This window comes from Polistes dominula, unplaced genomic scaffold, assembly GCF_049000335.1.
Source record: "Polistes dominula isolate Pdom_NZ unplaced genomic scaffold, Pdom_raw_medaka contig_23, whole genome shotgun sequence".
Classification (NCBI taxonomy): Eukaryota; Metazoa; Arthropoda; class Insecta; order Hymenoptera; family Vespidae; genus Polistes; species Polistes dominula.
This window is the reverse complement of record NW_028300963.1, coordinates 5318861-5339095: the sequence shown is the minus strand read 5'-3', so window position 1 is coordinate 5339095 and position 20235 is coordinate 5318861. Positions and strand designations below refer to the sequence as shown.

General features: G+C 26.4%; 1 protein-coding gene and 1 long non-coding RNA gene across 5 annotated transcripts in view; one reads left to right on the top strand and one right to left on the bottom strand.

Moving 5' to 3' along the window:
• The window catches only part of LOC149032546 (uncharacterized), an 89657-nt gene that overhangs the window by 17200 nt on the left and 52222 nt on the right, over positions 1-20235 (bottom strand). For all 4 annotated transcript variants that reach the window (XR_016176620.1, XR_016176621.1, XR_016176622.1 and 1 more), the window contains 2 exons: positions 13067-13180; positions 12833-12986 (listed from right to left, as the gene is read on the bottom strand). This is a non-coding gene — a long non-coding RNA (uncharacterized LOC149032546). The remainder of the gene's footprint in view (positions 1-12832; positions 12987-13066; positions 13181-20235) is intronic.
• The window catches only part of Sarm (sterile alpha and armadillo motif), a 70037-nt gene continuing 65138 nt past the window's right edge, over positions 15337-20235 (top strand). Inside the window, exon 1 of the transcript XR_016176614.1 lies at positions 15337-15766. The gene's annotated coding sequence lies outside the window, so the exon portion shown is untranslated. The remainder of the gene's footprint in view (positions 15767-20235) is intronic.

Sequence of the window (20235 nt, the reverse complement as noted above, 5' to 3'; positions counted from 1 at the left end):
ATGACCGTCGAGAAAAGTTGCGTTGATTTTTGAATGAATACAAGAAAGAGTTTTCAAGGAAAAATAAGTCTATGAAAATAGAGAAAGAAAAAGAAAAATAAATAAAAGAAAGAGGCTGGAACTCGTAAAGAGGAGAGACACTTTGCGAAGATAAATAAAACTAATTAATCTAACGAGAATGTTACATTTCGTTGTAGTTGAGAAAAATCGTTCATGAACGATGCGAGAAGAGCATATGGGATCGATTTATTAAACCGACTAGCCAATTCGAATTTTTTCAATTGAATCCCATTGTGTAGATCATTAGCTTGTCGGTGATAGAAAACTAAAATAAACTGAAATAAAATAAAATAATGTCAAATAAAATAATCATTTAAAACGTACAATTATTGTATCGAAGTAACGAAGAATGAATGAAGAGCCTCTTTTCATTCTCGTCGTCGTTTAGAAAAAAAAAATAATAATAATTATAGTCCAAAGCAGCAGTAGCAGCAGCAGCAGCAGCACGTTCCAAGATATTTCGATTTTGAAAAAAAAAACTAAGGATAACATCTAATCTTGTTCTAATTCTTGTATCGTAAAATCCGTTTTAGAAAGATTTTGATGTTACTCTTGATAAAATCACGTTGTCGATGATGTTATGCTTGATAAAACAAGTTCATCGAAATTGTTTAAACGAATATGGCGAAATTTATGTATAATATTTAAATAACGTCGCACGATCTAAATGATAATTAGTTTTAAGTATTATATTATTCTAATCGCGATAATAGGATCGATCGACGCGAGTGAACTAAATATTATATATAATATATATATACATAATACGTAAACTTCACAAAATTATGAAAGATTCCTAATTAAAAATCATCGAGTTTAATCGACGTTTATCTTGATCCATGCTCTCTAACTCGTTGCTCTGGTCAAAATTTCATCAAATTTTTCGGCTGTGTTATTTTCTTCTCTATTTTTTTTTTGTTTTTTTTTTTTTATTTCGTAAGGAAACAATGCAAAAATATATTAATTGTTGACCGACATTAGATCGTGAACAAATTGTCTTTGTCGTTTCTAAATAAATTAAAAAGAAATAAACAAAACAAAACGAAAAAAGGAAAAATCGAAATTTAGACGAGAAAAAAAAGAAACGATTGTTAAAAATAGGATAAATAGGGGGAAGCGTAATAATTTATTTCTTTTCTTTTTCGGACGATTAGAACGATAAAAAAAAAACAAAAGATTGCCAAAAATTAAAGATCGATTTAGAAAGAGGAACAACGATCGGACACGTGTCTCCGTATGGATCACGATATAGAAATATAAATGATACATTGTATATTCCATTTAAAATACACTGCCCAAGTTGAATTGTACGAGCGGAAGATTTGATTTAAGAAAATGGTTGAATGGTGGTTAGAGAAACGTAATGTAGAAACAAAGAAAACAAGAAAAAAGTTACTATAGTAAATAATAGTAGCTTTTTTTATTATTATTATTATTATTATTATTATTATTATTATTATTATTCTCCATTGTACATGCACGCGATCGAATGATTATAATATTTTAGAATCTTAGATCCATGAGAAAAGAAAGAAGAAGAAAAAAGAAAGAAGCGAAGCCAGATTCATGGATGGTGGTTTAGTGCATAATAGTAAAGAAAAAAAAACGATTAGTCTAATGGTATGAAAAGAATGAACGAACGAATGAATAAATGATGAATGAATGAATTAATTAATTAATTTAAAAAAATTACATCAATTATTAATTAATTCATTTGCTAATAATAACGATATAATAATTATAACAATAACGATAATTATACGTTCTGAGTGTGATTTTAGATTTTAAGTAAGTCTAGATGAAGGAATTCGTAGTTTCACAGGGAATATATTCTTAAGGAAGGAAAATAAAATGAAAAGAAAAAAAAAGTACAGAAAGAAAGAAAGAAAGAAAGAAGGAAGGATTAAAAAAAAAAAAAAGAAACCTAGAAATGGAACTTTAGATAAACGTACATATTTGTATTTAGAAGAAGAACATATAGTAAGTGCTCTGTAATTGTGTCGCTCGTTTTGACTTACTTTTTTTTCTTCCCACACACACACACACACACACACACACACATATATATATATATATATATATTATAATTATTATTTTTTTCTTCTTTTTCATTTCTCCTTTCATCTCTTTTTTTTTTTTATATTTCTTGGTTTCTTTAAATGGACAAGAATCACATGTGTTCTCTTTTTTACGCTAAGTAAACTCTAATTGAGTTTTAATATGATTAGAATGAGAAAGAGTGAGAAATAAAGGCTAGAGGTTGGGGTGGGGTGGGAGAGAAAGTGAATGCATGCGTTAGGATTAGAATGAATGAACACGTGTATGATAGAAAGAAAGAGAGAAAAAAGTAATAGCGTTAGTCGTAATTAAGTAATTTATCTATCTTTAAGTATTTTTTAAACGATGTTCCCGTATTCGCAAGAGGGAAAGGAATGCACGCGACCACTTTCATTTTATTATTGCGTTAACGAACTTTACAAATCAGGAGGAAACAATAATCATTTCATTTTGGTAGAAGAATAAGGATAAAAGAACAAGAAAAATCATTGTACAGTTAATTGGTCGTGTATATCTTGAAAAAGAATAATTATTATTAATAATAATAACAATAATAATAATGATAAGAGAAGAAAAAAATAAAAATAATAAAATTCGAGCGCATAAAACTGGAAAAAAAGAAAACAATGAAATAATCATCTTTTCAATAATTCTAATTATTATTTATTATCGTAATTATTATTAATTATTCATCGAAATCGAATTGTTTTCTTGCTAATATAAATTGATAGATTTTTTTTCTCCTTAACCGTCACGATCAGCGATGAATTTTCTTTCTTCTATTTCAAAATTATTAAAGAAAGAAAGAAAAGGAAAGAAAACAAGAAAAAATAATGAACGATAGACCCACACTCGTTTAGAGATAATTCATATGTATGTACACAGACACAATATATACATATAGACACGTACACACACACACACACACACACACACACACATCATTTGTATATAAATTCATCTTAATCATCGTGTATATAAATTTATCTGATATCCCCATTCCCAGATAGATGATAATTCATTGTTGTTTGAAAATAAAATAAAAGAAACACATATACACATAAACAACAACACACGCATATACAAGCACGTTGTGCTACTATTTCGAGAACATTAGAATTAACATCGTTTCTAATGAATCTTTTTTTTTTTTTTAATTTAAATTAATATCATCCAATCATTATTTAGATCTATACTTAATTATTATTATTATTATTATTATTATATTGTTGTCAATGTTCATAGTCATTTATGATTATTATAATAATAATAATTTTCTTACGATTGCTTGCTCTCATTGTCGTAGTAGTTTATAGGTCATTGCAATAATTTCGATTTAATCATGCAATATTGCGAGTTCACTTTTTTAACGTTTATTTAGAAACGATGAAAATTCATTGATCGATTTATGCAAAGATGTGTTTTTTTTCTTTTTTGTTATCCTAAAGTAACCACCAAGAAAACTTCTTCGTCCAATGGGAAGACGTTCAATTAAAAGACGTTCACTTAAGCGATTTATTTTAAAAGTGAAATAAACTATTTCAATGATCGATAGAACTTGGATGTGTTTAGATCCATGAAAACGTATTAAAAGAAATGATCTTCGTATAGATCCATTCGATTGATCTATGAATTACTCAAAGTACGACATTCCATCCATTTCTTTTTCTATATACAATATACGAATACTTTTTTATTATCAATCTTTTTTTTTCCTCATTTATTATTGATCGCAGAACAAATATTTTTATTCTATAAATCTTGTTTTTTTTTTTTTTAAATGAAAAAGAAAAAAAAGATTTTAATCGATCTATCGAGGATTCATTTTCGTTCGTTCGTTTTCTGGATCATCGTTCACGTATTATTATATCTATTCGATCGTAATATATTTGCAGTTCGATAAATAAAGTATTTTAGGATCTACAAGTAAAAAATAATCATCTTCTTCCCACCATTGAAACTCAACGACAACGTTGCATTTGCTTTTAGTTTTATTTTTTTTTTTTTTAATTATAAATAAATGCGTAAATAAATAAATAAATAAATGCGTATTGTTGATTGAACAACAGACAAAGAAAAAAGTAAAATTCATTTTAAATGGCACACTGTGTGGGTGGGGGGTGGGTGTAAGTAGGGTACATTTGTCCAAGGTTTTGTCACTTTGACAGTTTATTGCTATTGCAATTATATTATTAATTAACAATAAGTCCAGAGAATAAAAGTAGTTACTTTTGAAAAATTATATCGTAAAGAGAGAATGTGAAAGTTGTGCAAAGTACTGGTGGTGCGTTCGTTTGAATAAATATGACGAGAAAAATGAAATAAAAAAAGAGAGAGAATGAACGCGTATAAATAATGTTTCCTATTAAACAATTTAGATGACGACGAGTATACTTTAAAGGCGCTGATTTAAAAAAAAAAAGAAATAAAATAATTAATGCAAATACAATTTGGCCAATGTGTTGTAGTTGATAGGTCGGGGGCATTTAACACTGCACCACTATTAATAAAACAAAGAAAATAAAATAAAAAGAAAAAAGGAAAGAGTATTCGTTACTTTAATATGTGCTCGTATAAAATTTAATAAAATTATGTATACGTAAGAAAACGTGCAATCGATGATGACGTAAATAAAAAAAAAAAAATAACACAAAGATAAGCACGTTCTTGTCGGTCGTCGTTTTTTATTTTTAGTTTTTTTGTTTATTTTTTTTTTCTCATGTCGAATCAAAAATTTCAATTGAATGTAAATTACGATCATTATACATGTATATGTGTATGTATATGGAAAAAAAAATATATATATATATATAATGAAACGTACGTTGCAAAAACAAAAAAACAAAAAAAAGAAAGCAAGTACCGAGGATTTAATTACAGGAAAAAAAAATCTTATTGTATTAAGTAAAAGAAGACAAAAAAAAAGTTAATTCTTTGACATTTGATAAAATTAGAAGAATGATAAATAATAATGACGATGAGAATAGAGAAGTGGTCAGTCGTTAAGGAACCATATTGACCTGTTTTTAGGAACTAAGAGGCCTTAATTAATTGTTTTAATAATAAATAATTGCATCGCTATGATCTTCAAATATAGCGTATACAATATTTCAACTCAGACGTACAAGTGTAGTAGTATTAAATGCACACAATTTAATATTGCGAAGAGAAAAAGAGAAAGAAACACAAAATACACACACACACACATACAGATTTACACGCGTTTATTACGCAAATTCGCGAATAATATCGATCACTTTCTCGTTCGATTTTTATGATCATTTTTATTTTTATTTTTTCTTTATATATATATATATATATATATATTATATAATTATTATATATATATTATTATATTGCAATTCTTGAGATGATAAATAAAAAATAAAAATGAAATGAACGAATCATAAAAACGATCACGTTGAAAATCGAACGAGAGATGACGAAAAATATCTTTCTGTGTATAGTCACGTTTTTTCAGGTAAAATCGTGTTTTTCTTCGTAAGATTCGTAAAGATCAAAAAAGAGCCTCAAAATAATATAAAAAAAAATAAAATAAAAAAATCTAAATGTTAAAAAAAAAATAATATTCGCGATGGTGTTTGGTCTATGCGATTTAAACCAAAAAAATTCTATTATGATGAATCAGAATCATCGTATATAATAATACCCCCAATCGTTCTTACATTAAATTATTCTTCCCCACCATAGAAGAAGACAGACATTTTTTCCACCTAAGCACTGCCATAATTTCTCGGCGTTGTCAAGATCAATGATTAATAAAATAATAACGCGTCGCAAATTTCAATCCTATTCTCGCTTTTTCGAAAGAAAAAAAAAAAAAAGGACACACGATTGTTGGTTTTACAGAAATTAAATTGAATATTTTAAACGCGAAAATTTCTAATGACGAAAAAATCAAGAGAGAACGAACAAATTTGTCAAATTGGTCGAATGAAATCGTGTATAAAAAAAGATACGAAAAAAAAAAACAGAAAGAGAAGAAATAAAAAAAATTTGCAACGATGTTTTTTTTTTTTTTAAGGGAGAAGTTGATGAGGGGGATGGGAGGGAGGGAGGGGGGTATGTTTTCTGTCGAGAAAAAGAAAGAAACACATTGTAAATGCACACCCGAGCCTGTAAATATTATATTAGCGATTATGACTTTGAGAAATTCGTGTACCTTGAAAGTAGACCGAAGCCTTTCCACGTTTTATCGTTAATAATAATAATAATAATTATTATTATTATTATTATAATAAATAGCGTTATTTCGATTATTATTATCTCTAATAAAAAATATAAGAAAGGAATTGTGGGATAAAAAAGTAGGGAAATGGGAAGAAAGAAGAAAAGAAAGGAAGAAAAGGGAGAAAGGGAGAAAAGGGACGATTGTGTAAATAAATAGATTAGAAGGGTTTTATTAAGATTCGATATTACGTAAGATGTGTACTACGTAGGTGATAATAAATATAAAAATACACCAAGAGGTGAATAACAAAAAGTTGGATAATCGTAATTAGTGATAGTTGTAAATTATCTTCACGTATGAAGAAAAGAAAAAAGGAAAAAGAGATGAGAGAAGGAAAGAAAAAATGAAAAGGAAAGAAAAGAAAAATGATGGATGAATGAAGATGCAAAAAAAGTCCTTCTATAAAATAAAATAAAAAGAAAAAAAAATATATAAAGAAAATCTTAATTATTTTCACTTCACTTCGTCGCTGCTTCCACAATTTTTGGAATACGTGCTGTAGACATTTAAAGAATTCGATTGATCGATCGATTATTATATTGATCCCTGTTTAGAATTTAGTCTCGGCGATCGAACCTTTCGAGTAGTTTCAAAAATAAACAAATATTAATGTAAAAATTAATGAGAAGACAAAAAGAAATGATACATAAGGAATTAATTTTTTTCTTTTTTTTTTTAATATGTTTGAAACAATTTAAAGAAAAGAAATCACTGAAAAAAAGAAATATTTAAGCGTATACCTGGAGAGACATTTTTCTAAATAAATGGTACAAATGTAGTTCGATCGTCGATTTTTTAATAAAAAAAATATTCTGCGTGTCTGTAAATAAACTTCAATTACTTATTCTTATTAATCGTGTAAAATTGATGTCATGGGAAATAAAAAATAAAATGAATCATTCGAACGAATTTGTGAACAAACCAAAAATTTGACAAAGATCAATGATCGACGAAAATAATTGTTCCTTTTTTTTTTTTTTTTTTGTCAATCTTCAATTTAATAAATAATTACAATAACGAGGAACAAGTCAAAAAAAAAAACAAAAAAAAAGATAAGAATAAAATAAAATTGAGATAAAGAACAGAATGAAAAAAAAAAGTAACTATATCTCTAATGTCTCATATCCCTTCTAACTTTTGTCGTGTCAATCGATAATTAAGAAAAAAAAATGACCGTAGAATTATGTCCGATTAGTCGATATAAAATAATAATATATGTGTGTGTATATATAAATAATTAAATTTAATTGCTAACATCGCCTACAGAGAACAAAGAATAAATAAAATTAAATAATAAAATCATGTCGTTCTCCAAATGGCCGAATTATCACAAAACTCGTTAGTTTATTTCACACTTTGAAAAAGAAAATACACAATCGTACACATTTGTATACAGGATATCATAAATAATTAAAAAGTTTACGTAATTATTTGAAATAATTAATGGTAATTAACATTACGAATTAAATACGTAAATAATAAAAAAATAGAATATAGAATAAAAAGTAAAGAAATGTTTCTAATTGTCACCTAAATTAATTTTTACGTTTTTACATAATCGATTAGATATCCTGTAAATAAGAAACACATACACCACACATACATAAATGTATATTAAATTTAAAAAATATATTTTTCTTCCCTCTCTTCGCGACTACGAGGAACATCCTTGGCATAAAGTTATCGACGAGACTTACATTTTTCGTAGATTATTAAGAATATATAAATAAATACATATATATATACATAAAAAATAAAACATGTAGAAAGTGGTAATTTTTGTATTCTCGAGAATAACGTAAAATAATTGTGTGTGTATTTTTCCCTTTTTAAGTCCTCGTCGAACAAAAAACGAGGCCAAGGAAGTTCGATAGTCCTTTTTCGATAATATCGTAGAGAATACGTGATAATATTTAAGGCCATTTGTAATTTCATGTATTTTCCTTTTTTCTTCCTTTTCACATTTATTTTTTTTTCTTTTTTTAATTAATTTTTAATTTTATTTTACTTCCTAATTACATTAATATTATTAATAATTATTAATTCTGCCGAAGGGGATAACGGTGACAGTGTATTCATTGTAAATAAAAAAAAGAACTGTAAAAAAAAAAAACGTAACGACAATGCCTACGAATTTCATCTACTATTATTATTATTATTATTATAATACTATTGCTATTACTATTTACTACTACGTCGAAAAAAGAACAAAATCGTCTATTTGCTAATCACAAAAACACGTACATCTTAAATTTACACTTATATTCATACACACATATATACATACATATACATACATACGTACGTACATACAAGCATATATATATATACTACACTATTATTAATGATATTAATAATAATGACAAAACCACTCTCTATAAATGCAGTTTATTCTATCTGTATTCGTCGGTTCTCGATTGAACGTTAGATTTTGTATTAATCCATTTTGCTCTACTTATGGCATTTTTAGAATGTGAGAGGGGTCCCATTTCATGACATTCTGGAAACACTTATCAAATCATTGATCGATGCCTAATTTTTTCATGATCAATAAATAAAAATCATGTTTCTGAATTTTTGAAAAACTTAACACTTGGTATGCTGGCAACGTATTTTTACGTTTTTTGCAATCAGTCACTGGAGCGCTGGTCACGTAAAAATACGTATTTAGTAGATTTATGGTGGATAGCGGATAACATATAATTACAACATATAGTGAAGTGGACAAAGCGCTTAGCTATGTATTTTATGAATTATGCATTTTTCAATGCATATGTAATATATAATTGGACAAAGATATAAAAAATAATATACAAGAAATTTTTGACCAAATTTCCGCGCGATTCATGAAAAAATGGCCGCTGCACGCGTACCTTGACGGTGGAGTATAACCGCATGTCAAGTGTTAATTATTTGTAAAGAAAAAAGATAAAAATTCTAAATTCATGTGAATTGTTCACAAAACTAGAAAATCTCACGAATTGAACTGGTTTAATGTCTTTAAAAAAAGAAATAAAGAAAAAAATTACAAGAAATTCCATATAAACGAAGCGAATAAAATAAAATAAAATAAAATAAAATAAAATAAAATAAACAAATGAACATTAGTCGCTCCAGTTTATCGCGATGGGAATCTCTCGAAACTTAGAACTCAATCGTGTCTTTCACAATTAAAGTAGACCTCGTGGCATCGATTCGAGTTAATCGATATTACGTCTTGTAGAAAAGTATCTGCATCGAAAATAATCGATTAATAATTTTCCATGTAGATTCTTTTTAAATCTGTCTCCTCATACATACGTACAACGCAAAATCAACAAACAAAAAAGTAAAATTGAACGTATGTGTGTACGTAGAAAGAGTGGACGTTAAAAATCGATACGCGAATTCGATTAATCGATGGTAAAAACTTCGTTTTAATTAAGATTTCTCTCTTGTGCACATGTCGTAGGTGTATATTTGTAAGTTCGGCGTTCAAAAATCAATTTTGATAAATTATACGATCATTTGTCTTAAGATAAACTAATAAAAAATCAAATCAGATTAGAAAGTTAAGTAAGTTCGTTCACGTACTTAAAAAGAAATAAACAATAATCTTGAGTAAGCATGAATTGGTTAATTAATTCATTTCGATGAACGTTTCAATATATGCGGGTTAGTCATTGAAATTTAATTATCTAAGAAAAAAAAACGTGTATCGAAAAACATAAATGTATGTAAATGTTTTCCATTGTGAAAATAATATTATTACACGTCGATGTTTCGTACGATAAGAAGATTTAACCCTCTACAATGCAATATTTTACAGTGTCTACGAAAAGATAAATTATAAATAATTAGAAAGTTTAAAAAAAAAAAACATAAAAACCTTACAAAATTGTGCAGGACTTGAAAAAGTTGCATGGCGTTATAGAAGGTTAAAAATATAACAAAAAGACAAAAAAAAGATCGATGTGAATTCATATTGTTACTATGATTATTATTATTATCATTATTATTATTATTATTATTATTATTATTATTATTATTATTAATTACGAATAAGAGAAAAACGATCGATATTTTATCAGAATTGATGGTTTACGACCGACGCAAGCTAGCTGTAAATCCTCGTTGAAAAATGACATTCTCTTTTAACAAATTGAAAATAATTCACGTGAAAGCCATCATGGTTAGTGGCCATTGAAAGAAAGAAAGAAAGGAAAAAAAAACACACAGGATGATTTATCATCATAGTGCGATCTATCAACAATCTTTTGAAATTTTTGTCGTTCCTTTTATTCACGACTATCGAAATTATAATTGATTATTCTAATCTTTTCCGATAATCAAATCACTTCCAGTGAATTTCTAATCAAAATATGTGATCGAAAGAATGATAATGAATTGAACGAAATAAATACAAAAATAAAAAAACCACAACAACGAGAATTATATGCAACAAAATATTACAAAAAAAAAAAAAATGAATACGAATGTAAAAGAGAATTATTACTAAATGGTCTGATCACTTATTAATCACCGTGAACACTTGAAGACTGGCAATCAAAACTACCGTAGGCAAATTAACAAACGAACAAACAAAAATAACATAAAATAAAAGAAAAGAAAAAAAAATAAAAGAAATACACGCAGATTTATTTAAATGTACGCGTTGGGTGGGTTGACAAGTTTCTTCGACGAAAAAAATAGTAATCTTTTATTTCTTTTTTTGTTTTTTGTTTTTTAAACAAATGTAAGTTTGACCGAATAAACAAAAAACAAAATTGTTGTTTCTACGTTAAATTACAAATCTTTTCAACCCGCCCATGTATGTAATACGATCGCTGTGGTGGTGTCCCTGTTGATACGAACGCGTCACTCTCTTTAAAAATAATAATTATTTTAATAATAATTATTATTATTATTCAAAATCGTTCGATATATAATATATATATAATACATACATATATTGTGTATATATTTACAAAAAAAAAAAAAAAAAATCATAAGAAAACGATCGCGTGTGTGTATATAAAATACATGAAAGAAATGAAATACTTTTTCCTTAACCCTTTCATTTACACGTTACGATCCCAATATGGGTTGCTAGTAACGAAGGGTTAAACCTTACCCTCCCTCCTTGGTCACCCTAATCCTCTCTTATCAATCCAGTTTGCTATTTAAAAATGGAGAATTTTTACTGCTCGAAGAATGATAGAGATGATAATTTTGTAGACATAGTGTACAGAGTAAATAAATATAAAAAGAAAAAAAGAAAGACTTCTTAATTAAATAAATGAAGAAATAAAATACAATTATTCTCCGCGCTTGAACGATTTTGATCGATGAAAAATTATATGCAAAATTAAAACAAACAAAAAAAGACAAAATAAAAAGAGGAAAAAAATCGAGTATCATAACTCGAGAAACCATTTTCTTCTTGGGTGACGAATCGATCGTATCGGTCAGGGATAATCGATGAAAACAAACTCTCTACGGCTCTCCTTCAAAAATTAATTAATTAATTAATAATAATAATAATAATGATAATGATAAATGATAATGTCGATGAAGATGATAATGAAGAATTACAGTAAAAAAAGAAAGAACAGAAAATGATATAAAAATACACACAGAAATGAATAAAAAAACTTACATACATAGATATACCGAACAGTTTAAGGATAAAGTGCGCGTTTAATGTAACATTTAGCAAGTAGATAGGTAGGTACCTGCATTTCATTAAATTTAAATATGCTTGAATAGCTCCTCAATAAATCGTTATACATGTTTTGATAAAAAAAAAAAAAAAAACAATTTGTCTATTCTTTCACCAACTATTTCCCACCTACCATCCACTACCACGACTAAATCAACGTTCTGTTCGATTTTATTTATTCAATTCTTTATATTTTGTATAGAAAAGAGACAGAATGCAAAAGAAATAAATTACAAGGCAAAAAATAAAAAAAAAAAAAAAAAAGAATTTAAAAAATACAAATTTGTTTTAAAATTTCCTATATTTCTTTGGGAAATAATATTATTTTATTTTATGGTTAATGTAGATATACTATATTATCAACTGACGAAACAATTATGCTGTTATCGACAGTCAAAAATATTATATTCATGTGTTATCGACATTAACTCAAATAATATATTATTTTTTATTAAAACTTACACACTATTGCACCTAGTAGTATATTCTCATAATTAAAAATGATTAATCTAACTAAAATTGTAAATAATAATAAATAATTATTTTTACAATAATTGCATGTTTCATACTTTGAAGTCCACTTAAATAAAATTCTATAATACTATGTAATAGATTTAAAAAAGTATACAATATATAGTTTAGATTAATCGTTGAATTTTATGCAAACAGTTTGATGATGAATTATTATAAAATATTTCTTCTAGAAATTCATTTTTTAAATATCAAATGATAATAAAAAAAAAAAATAAATGAATACTTGCATGTTTTGAAGAAGCATATACACTCTTTTTCACGTTGAGAATTATGGTGACCATCTTCTTCACACCATGGACAAATGTAAAAGTCTTTAATTTCTGTTTAGAAATCTTCTCTTCTATTTCCAAGTCGTCGGTTTAATGAAAGGAGTGCACAAGTCTATAAAATTAAATTATATATCATTACAATTATTCACTAATGTATTAAAATATCATTTAATTAAATAATCGATTACTTACAACGCTAAGATGATGAGTGTTATCTTGTACGTATTTGAAATTCAACTGATAGGAGTCACCTTATGTTCGAACTCCCGGGAATGTTTCTTCTGTGCGATGACGTAGACGAAATTCCTTGAATTAAACGGAGAAAAGGTAAACATAGAGAACGATAGTTGTTTCTTTTTTTTTTTTTCATTCCTAGACGTTAGAGGAATATTTACACATTCTATTTCTCTCTCTTGTTTTTATTTAGGTATTTCTTTTTCTTTCATTCTCTCTCTCTCTCTTTTTCATTTGATTATTTTCAAAGCTACACGCATACATAAGTAGTAATATAACTGCCACTATGTATAAATAAAAACAATCTTGTCTTTCACTACGAACTAATCAAAAAATATAGGAAAAAAAGTCATATAGAACGTAATATTTAGTTTCTTCTAAGACTTTGAAGAAGATAGACATATACGAAGCAGATCTCCAACTCGTTTAATCATTTATCATTCAATATTTAATTTCGTAAGTATTATATCAATTAGAAACTCGTTTTTATCGTTAATATGCATCAGTAAAACATAGATATTGGTCAAATAATTTAAAAGAACTAAATTGACTTTCTTGTAAAAAAACAAAAGATGATTGGCTACATGCATAATACATCTATCGTTTATATCTGCATGTATGTATGCATATATATATATATATATATATATATATATATATATATATATATATATATATATATATATGTAGACTTGGCTTTTCTTCATGTGCAAATATTTTTGTATTTTTCTTTATTAAGCTCGTTGAATTCTTGAAAATGTCTGAAAAATTATAATTGATTAGTAAAGTATAAACAATATTTTATGTATTTACATATATATGAATGCATGTGTGTCAAAATAGAATAAATAAATCGTTATAAATAAAAAAAAGGTATCAAAATCACGAAAATAAAATTAAAAAATTGAATACAAAAGATTTATTATACACTACTTCTTTGGTGGAATGCTAGTATTTCGATTGTATTTGTTTCGAATATCTTTTAAACACAATAATAGTTTGTTTTACTAACGCAGCCTTGTAAAAATCACGTGATAATCTATCGATTGATATATAGGTAGACAATGTTATTAAAAAGAAACCACTAATTACCTTTAATTAAATGAAGAGCGATACGAATTCATTGTTACTTTTAATGGTGGCACTTATGTTATCAAAACGGTTAAACAATTCGTAGAAAAGTTCATTCTGATCATTGGTCTTAAATTAATTATGATTGTAGAAGAAACTGTAGAAGAGAATAATGGACGTAAAAAAATGTTGAGTATATTTTAAACAATCATTCAATTTGTTGATATTTGATATTACAACGATAGATTATTTACGAATTTATATTAAATTTGATTAAAAACTCGCAAGTAATTTCAAACTTTTAACTGGTAGTTTCTTCCTTCAATTTCTCTAGTCAAAAAGTAATGGAATATTAAATCGAATAATATAAAAATTAAATTGTTATTATGATTAAGCTCTTTTATAAATATTTAAGAATAATAATATCATCTAGAATCTATTTACAAATATGTTTACAAATGTTAATAAATAAAATATTGTAATTTTCGATTTTTAATATGAGCATGGTAGTACTTCCACTGACAGTTACTTGAAGAAGAAGAAGAAGAAGAAAAAGAAGAAACTGCAACGGATTAAAAGTAAATCGTAATTAGGTAAGAAGAAATAAGAATTGAACTTACATTTTCAAACGTTATCGATTAAATAAAATCATTTATTTTACAACGAAATAAAAGTCGATAATGCAAATGCATTTATAAGAATTAATTATAAAGTTAACGTATATACGTATATGTTGAGAAATGCATTAGCCAGAACATTAACTTGTAGAGATAATAGAATATAATAGATAGAGATAAAATAGACTTCAAATTTTGAATATGTATTCAAGTATTCAAAATAGAAAAGAAACCAACCAGGTATAACGTCATGTTATATCTGACAGTCATGATAAAAATTTTATATTTCTCATACCTAAGTTTTTCAACGTTCGTTTAATGTGTTAAAACAATACAAGTTTCGATAGTAATCGTAAATATGTGAATAATAATACTTCTATTAATTGTATATTAAAATATATTTTGAAAATGTTTAATTAACCTTACTTTTTTAAATTTATTAAAAATAATAATAATAATAATAATAATAATAATAATAATAATAATAATAATAATAATAATAATAATAATAATAATAAAACGAATTGCAGGTTATTTGAAATTGTTCACAAAGTTCCAATTGGTCGAGGTCTCTCTTCGTTGTCGTCGTCTATCCTTCGAATGAATAATATTCATTTCGCATGTGCATGCGTGAGTGAGAATATTAGCGTGAAGAAGACAGTGTAAAAAAGAAAAAGAAGAAGAAAAAAAAAGACAGTGCGAAGACAGTGTGAAGAACATTAAATGTCAACTTTCTCGAAGCGCAGCGCAACAGGTTTTTGAAATGATGCCGAAGAGAAGATTCGTCGGTGAGGACAAAATGAAACGATGGATGCTATGTTTTATACGGGCCACGGTAGACCACTTTATAGGTTACCGGAAAGATCAAGGATCGAGGTGGTGGTGTTTCGAATTTATTACTAGTTCAAATTCCTTGTGATTTCTTTGAATCATGGGCAATGGGATATCATGCTGTCTACATCGAAAAAAGGTCAGGATTTTTCATCTTTCAATTGTTCTATCAATGAACATTTATAATCATGAAAATTTTGCATTTCAAACAACAATTATTTGCGCATTTTAATAATCGATTATCATCGAAGATCTTGTTTTTGTTTTTTTTTTCATTATTTGCAATACAATGAAAATAAAGATTACACATTTGTAATCATTGTTACAAAAAGTTATGTTCATTAGTTTTACATACAAAATTTATACAAGATACTTATTCTAATAGATTGTTGAATAATTAAATAATATTATAGATTAAATATTATGCCTCGTCGATAAAAAAAAATCGATAAAACAGTCGCACATTTTCTTTAGAAGAATTTCACGAGATGGCAGCACTTTGATATTCATGAAAAATATTTAATTATTTACCAAAAATTTAATTTTATTAATGAATACAGTAAGAAAAAAACAATTGCAATAGATTAATTTTCTTTCTAATTAAATTATAATTGATTTCGAGGAAGGATTAATCGCGTTTCTTGCTATTCAAATGATTTATTCATTATCCTTTCATTTCTATATTCTTATTTTGTTTCTTCTTGTATATATACGTATTTGTTCTTTTTTATTTCTCTTTTTTACTCTCTCATTCTTTCGATGTAAGTTCCAACTAACAAATCGAAGCCAATAACAGTTGAATCCACACGTGAGAACCTGTTATCGATCTCTTGTGCAACGTGATCGGCGTCGTTAGATCTAACGATCTATCTATCTATCTATTACCAGAAGCAGATTGCGAAAAATCTTTCCATCCTTGGCTTCTGAGAGCTTAGAAAGCAGATATCCATGAGAAGAAGAGATAATCAGTGTTAAGAGTTAGACTTATCCTGAAAGATTTCCTTTTATTTTTCTTCTTTATTTTAAATATATCTCGAACATTTTGACATATGATTCTCGTGGAATTAGCACGTGGCCTTCGACAATAATACGATAATAATTCAAGTATAATAAACGGTTTATTCCACTTATAGTTAACAAATTAATGCAATCAATTGAACTCATATTCTTGGTAACAAAAAAAATTAAAAAAAAAAAAAAAAAGAAGAAGAAGAAACATTTTCATAATTGTAGTAGAAAAATTGTTGCAGTTAAAAGTCTCCTTTTTTTATTGGCTAATTTCATTTCGAAACGTTTCTTTTTTTTCTTTTTTTTTTTTTTGGTGAATGAAACAAATATTAAAATACACTTATATATAAATTTATTGTTTTATTTTATTGTTATTTCTATTTGTCAAGACTTGACATTATGTATAGTATCACTGAGATAAATCTGAAGAGTCATCGACGTTAATAAAGACTTCGTATATCGTTATTTAAATCGTGTAATACTTCTACAGAATCCATAAAAAAAAATATGAAAAAAGAGAGAGAGAGAAAGAGAGAGAATAAAATATATATAAAATGTAATTACTTAGCCAAGATTTCTCGGTTGTTAATGACGAGCTAATAATCGTATTAAATGGTTTCCATGATTACGACAAAGGACAACTTTTACGATCTTACTACGCGACACGTTTAAAAGGCGCCAACTCCTTTTACGAGTTAATCATGTATTTAGATTAAAAAGTATTTTTTTAAAATTCTAGGAATAATCGATATTCTTTGAAAATTATTTCTTATCTTGATCGAACACACATATGCGTGTTGTAATTTTTTTTAATAGAATTTTTTATTATATTTTGTTCTATTTTATTTTATTATTTCTTTTTTTTTGTTTTAATTTTATTTTTGTGAGATCTAGAATAATTTGAAATGTTTCCTATTACGAATTAATATATGAGATTAGAAAGGTTTTTTAGAAAAAAATGAAAATGATTTATTATTCAGATTAAACGTGTTCTTCTAATCCTTGATAAGAAAATTTGCATTTTTTTGCTCTAGTATTAATATATGTATGCATTTATATAATGTTACTTAAAATCTAAAGAAATCGGAGTTTTAACGATCACCGTAAATTTCATTTGTTAACATTAATGGGACTCTTTCCTTGAGCAAATGTCTTGGATATACAAAGGATGTTTCTTAGCTTTAATGCAACTCGTGTGTCTCGTAAAATCCTTTCGTCATCCTTGGTGAGGGATATTTACCAAGTATGTAATTCTCTTCTTACCATTAGTGAATACTTTCAGTAAATTATATTTTATTAACGCGTTACATTGTCGTCTTATCGAAAAAAAAAAATATTTTTCTTATCTAAAATTTGTCCTAATTAATTGAATTTTACATATTTAAATAATACACACATGTATTCAGAAAGCATTAATAATAAAAAATAAATAAAATAATCTAATAATGGAATTGTTTATATATAATAGAAAAATATCAAGAAATTCATACAATTATTCAAGAGAATAAAATTATGCAAAAGTTATTTCTAGCGAAGGGAAAGTTCTAAAGTAACGTTTAATCGACCGAGCATAAATATCTGAAAGAAATAGTTTTATAATTTTTTAAAAACATTTTTTTCTTTTCCTATTTTTTTCTTCTCCATGCCAGTATGTTTATATGTATATGTGTGTATAGAAATCATTAGTAGAAACGACGTTATCTATTAACATGCTAAAGAACTTTCGTGTCGGCTTAGACACTTGACTCTTACTGCTTCCTTCTCGTATCATAGTGCATAGGGAAAAAAAAATTTATATAGAAAAAATAAATAAAATAGAAAAAGAAAAAAAAATCATATCAAAGCTTTTTTTGCAAAGAACGATGGCGGCGCCATATATATTCGCATAACAGTTAAACTCGTTATTTAACTACACTCGAATGTTTTGCGTCTCTCAAGAGTATTATGCCGTCAAAGCGATCCTACTTCTCGTTCACAAATAAAACAATCAATAACAAGTTAAAAAAAAAAAAAAAAAGAAGAAAGTTTAAAAGAGTAGAGAGATTAGCAGGTTCGCGTGCAAGAAAAATTGTTCGTATGCAAATATACTTTCGTTCCTTCGTGTCATGGAAATTATTCATTTGAAATATTTTTTTAATATTCTATCAATATGTTAATTTTTCAGTCTATTAGATATCACGTTCTAAAGATTTTTATATTTTCATATTTGTATCTTTTGATTAATATTTATCTTCTTTTTTCTTTTTGCTTTTTCTTTTTTTTTTTTTATAGAAAATGAATAATCAAAGTAATCTATAATATCGAGAAATCTCGTTTGAAAATATTTCATTAGCATTTTTATTTATTTATTTATTTATTATTTTGATTAATATTAGTTATCGATAAATAATCAGAAAATAATCAATATTTAAAGTATTCCAATTCGAGATATAATAAATATCATGAATATTGATAATCGTTCGTGAATATTGATGAAGATCTTATTACGTAAATATTTTAATCGCGTTCAACTTTGAAACTAATTGTAAAATGCATTAAGTGTTGAGACTTACACCAACAATATCATAAATAACAGCAAGCATAAAAAGCAATTATATGGGTTAATAATAAGCAAGTAGAAAGAGATAGAAAGAGTGAGAGAGAGAGAGAAGTATAAGAGTCGAGTAATTCAAGTCTACGCCAATGGAGCAATCGATGGTAAAACTCATTGGCTCGAGCAATCGATTTAAGGTATTAATTATCACGACACCTAATTTATTTTCCTTTGAATATGATAAAAAAAGAAAGAGATAGAAAGAGAGAGAGAGAGAGAGAGAGAGAGAGAGGAAGAGAAAGATGCAATGATTTTCATTAATGAACACATGTTCAATTTTTTAATCACTAAGAACACGCGATCGCCACCTAATTTATTTAAATATTTAAGTATTACAAAAAAAATATTAAAAACAAAAGTATAAGAATATATATCGATTCACATGATTAAACGAAACGTGTTTGGGATTAATTAAAATGTTACTTTAAAAAATGGAATGCAAACTTATTAGTTTAAGGTGTTATACATAATTTGTATTTAGATTCTAGAATTATATGAATGGAATTAATTAAAATGTTGTTTTAAAAAAAAGGAATGCTAACTTATTATTTTAAAGTATTATACAGAATTTGTATTATAAAATTGTGAAATTCTATAAATTCAATATTAAAGTGTACGTGTGATTATTTTACTTTATTTCATTATAGTTAGACGAGAAAAATTAATAATAATAATAAGAAGAAAAAGGAAAAAGTAATGTAAAAACGAGAAGAACTAATTTCGATTAGTTCGAAGAAATCAATGAAAAAAAGTAAAAAAGTAAAAAAAAAAAAAAAAAATAGTAAAGAAGATAAATAATAAATAGAAAAACAAGCAGTTAAAGTAGGTACGAGAGAGAGTACGATCTCTCGATGGAGATTACCTTGTGATTTACAAGCCGACTCTCTTTAGGCGTGAGAGACATCGATAGGCCTCCGTAGATCAGGACGAAGGATTTTTACAGTCTACCAACCTACGATCTCGAAACGAAACGAAACGAAACGAAACGAAACGAATGGAAAGGAAAA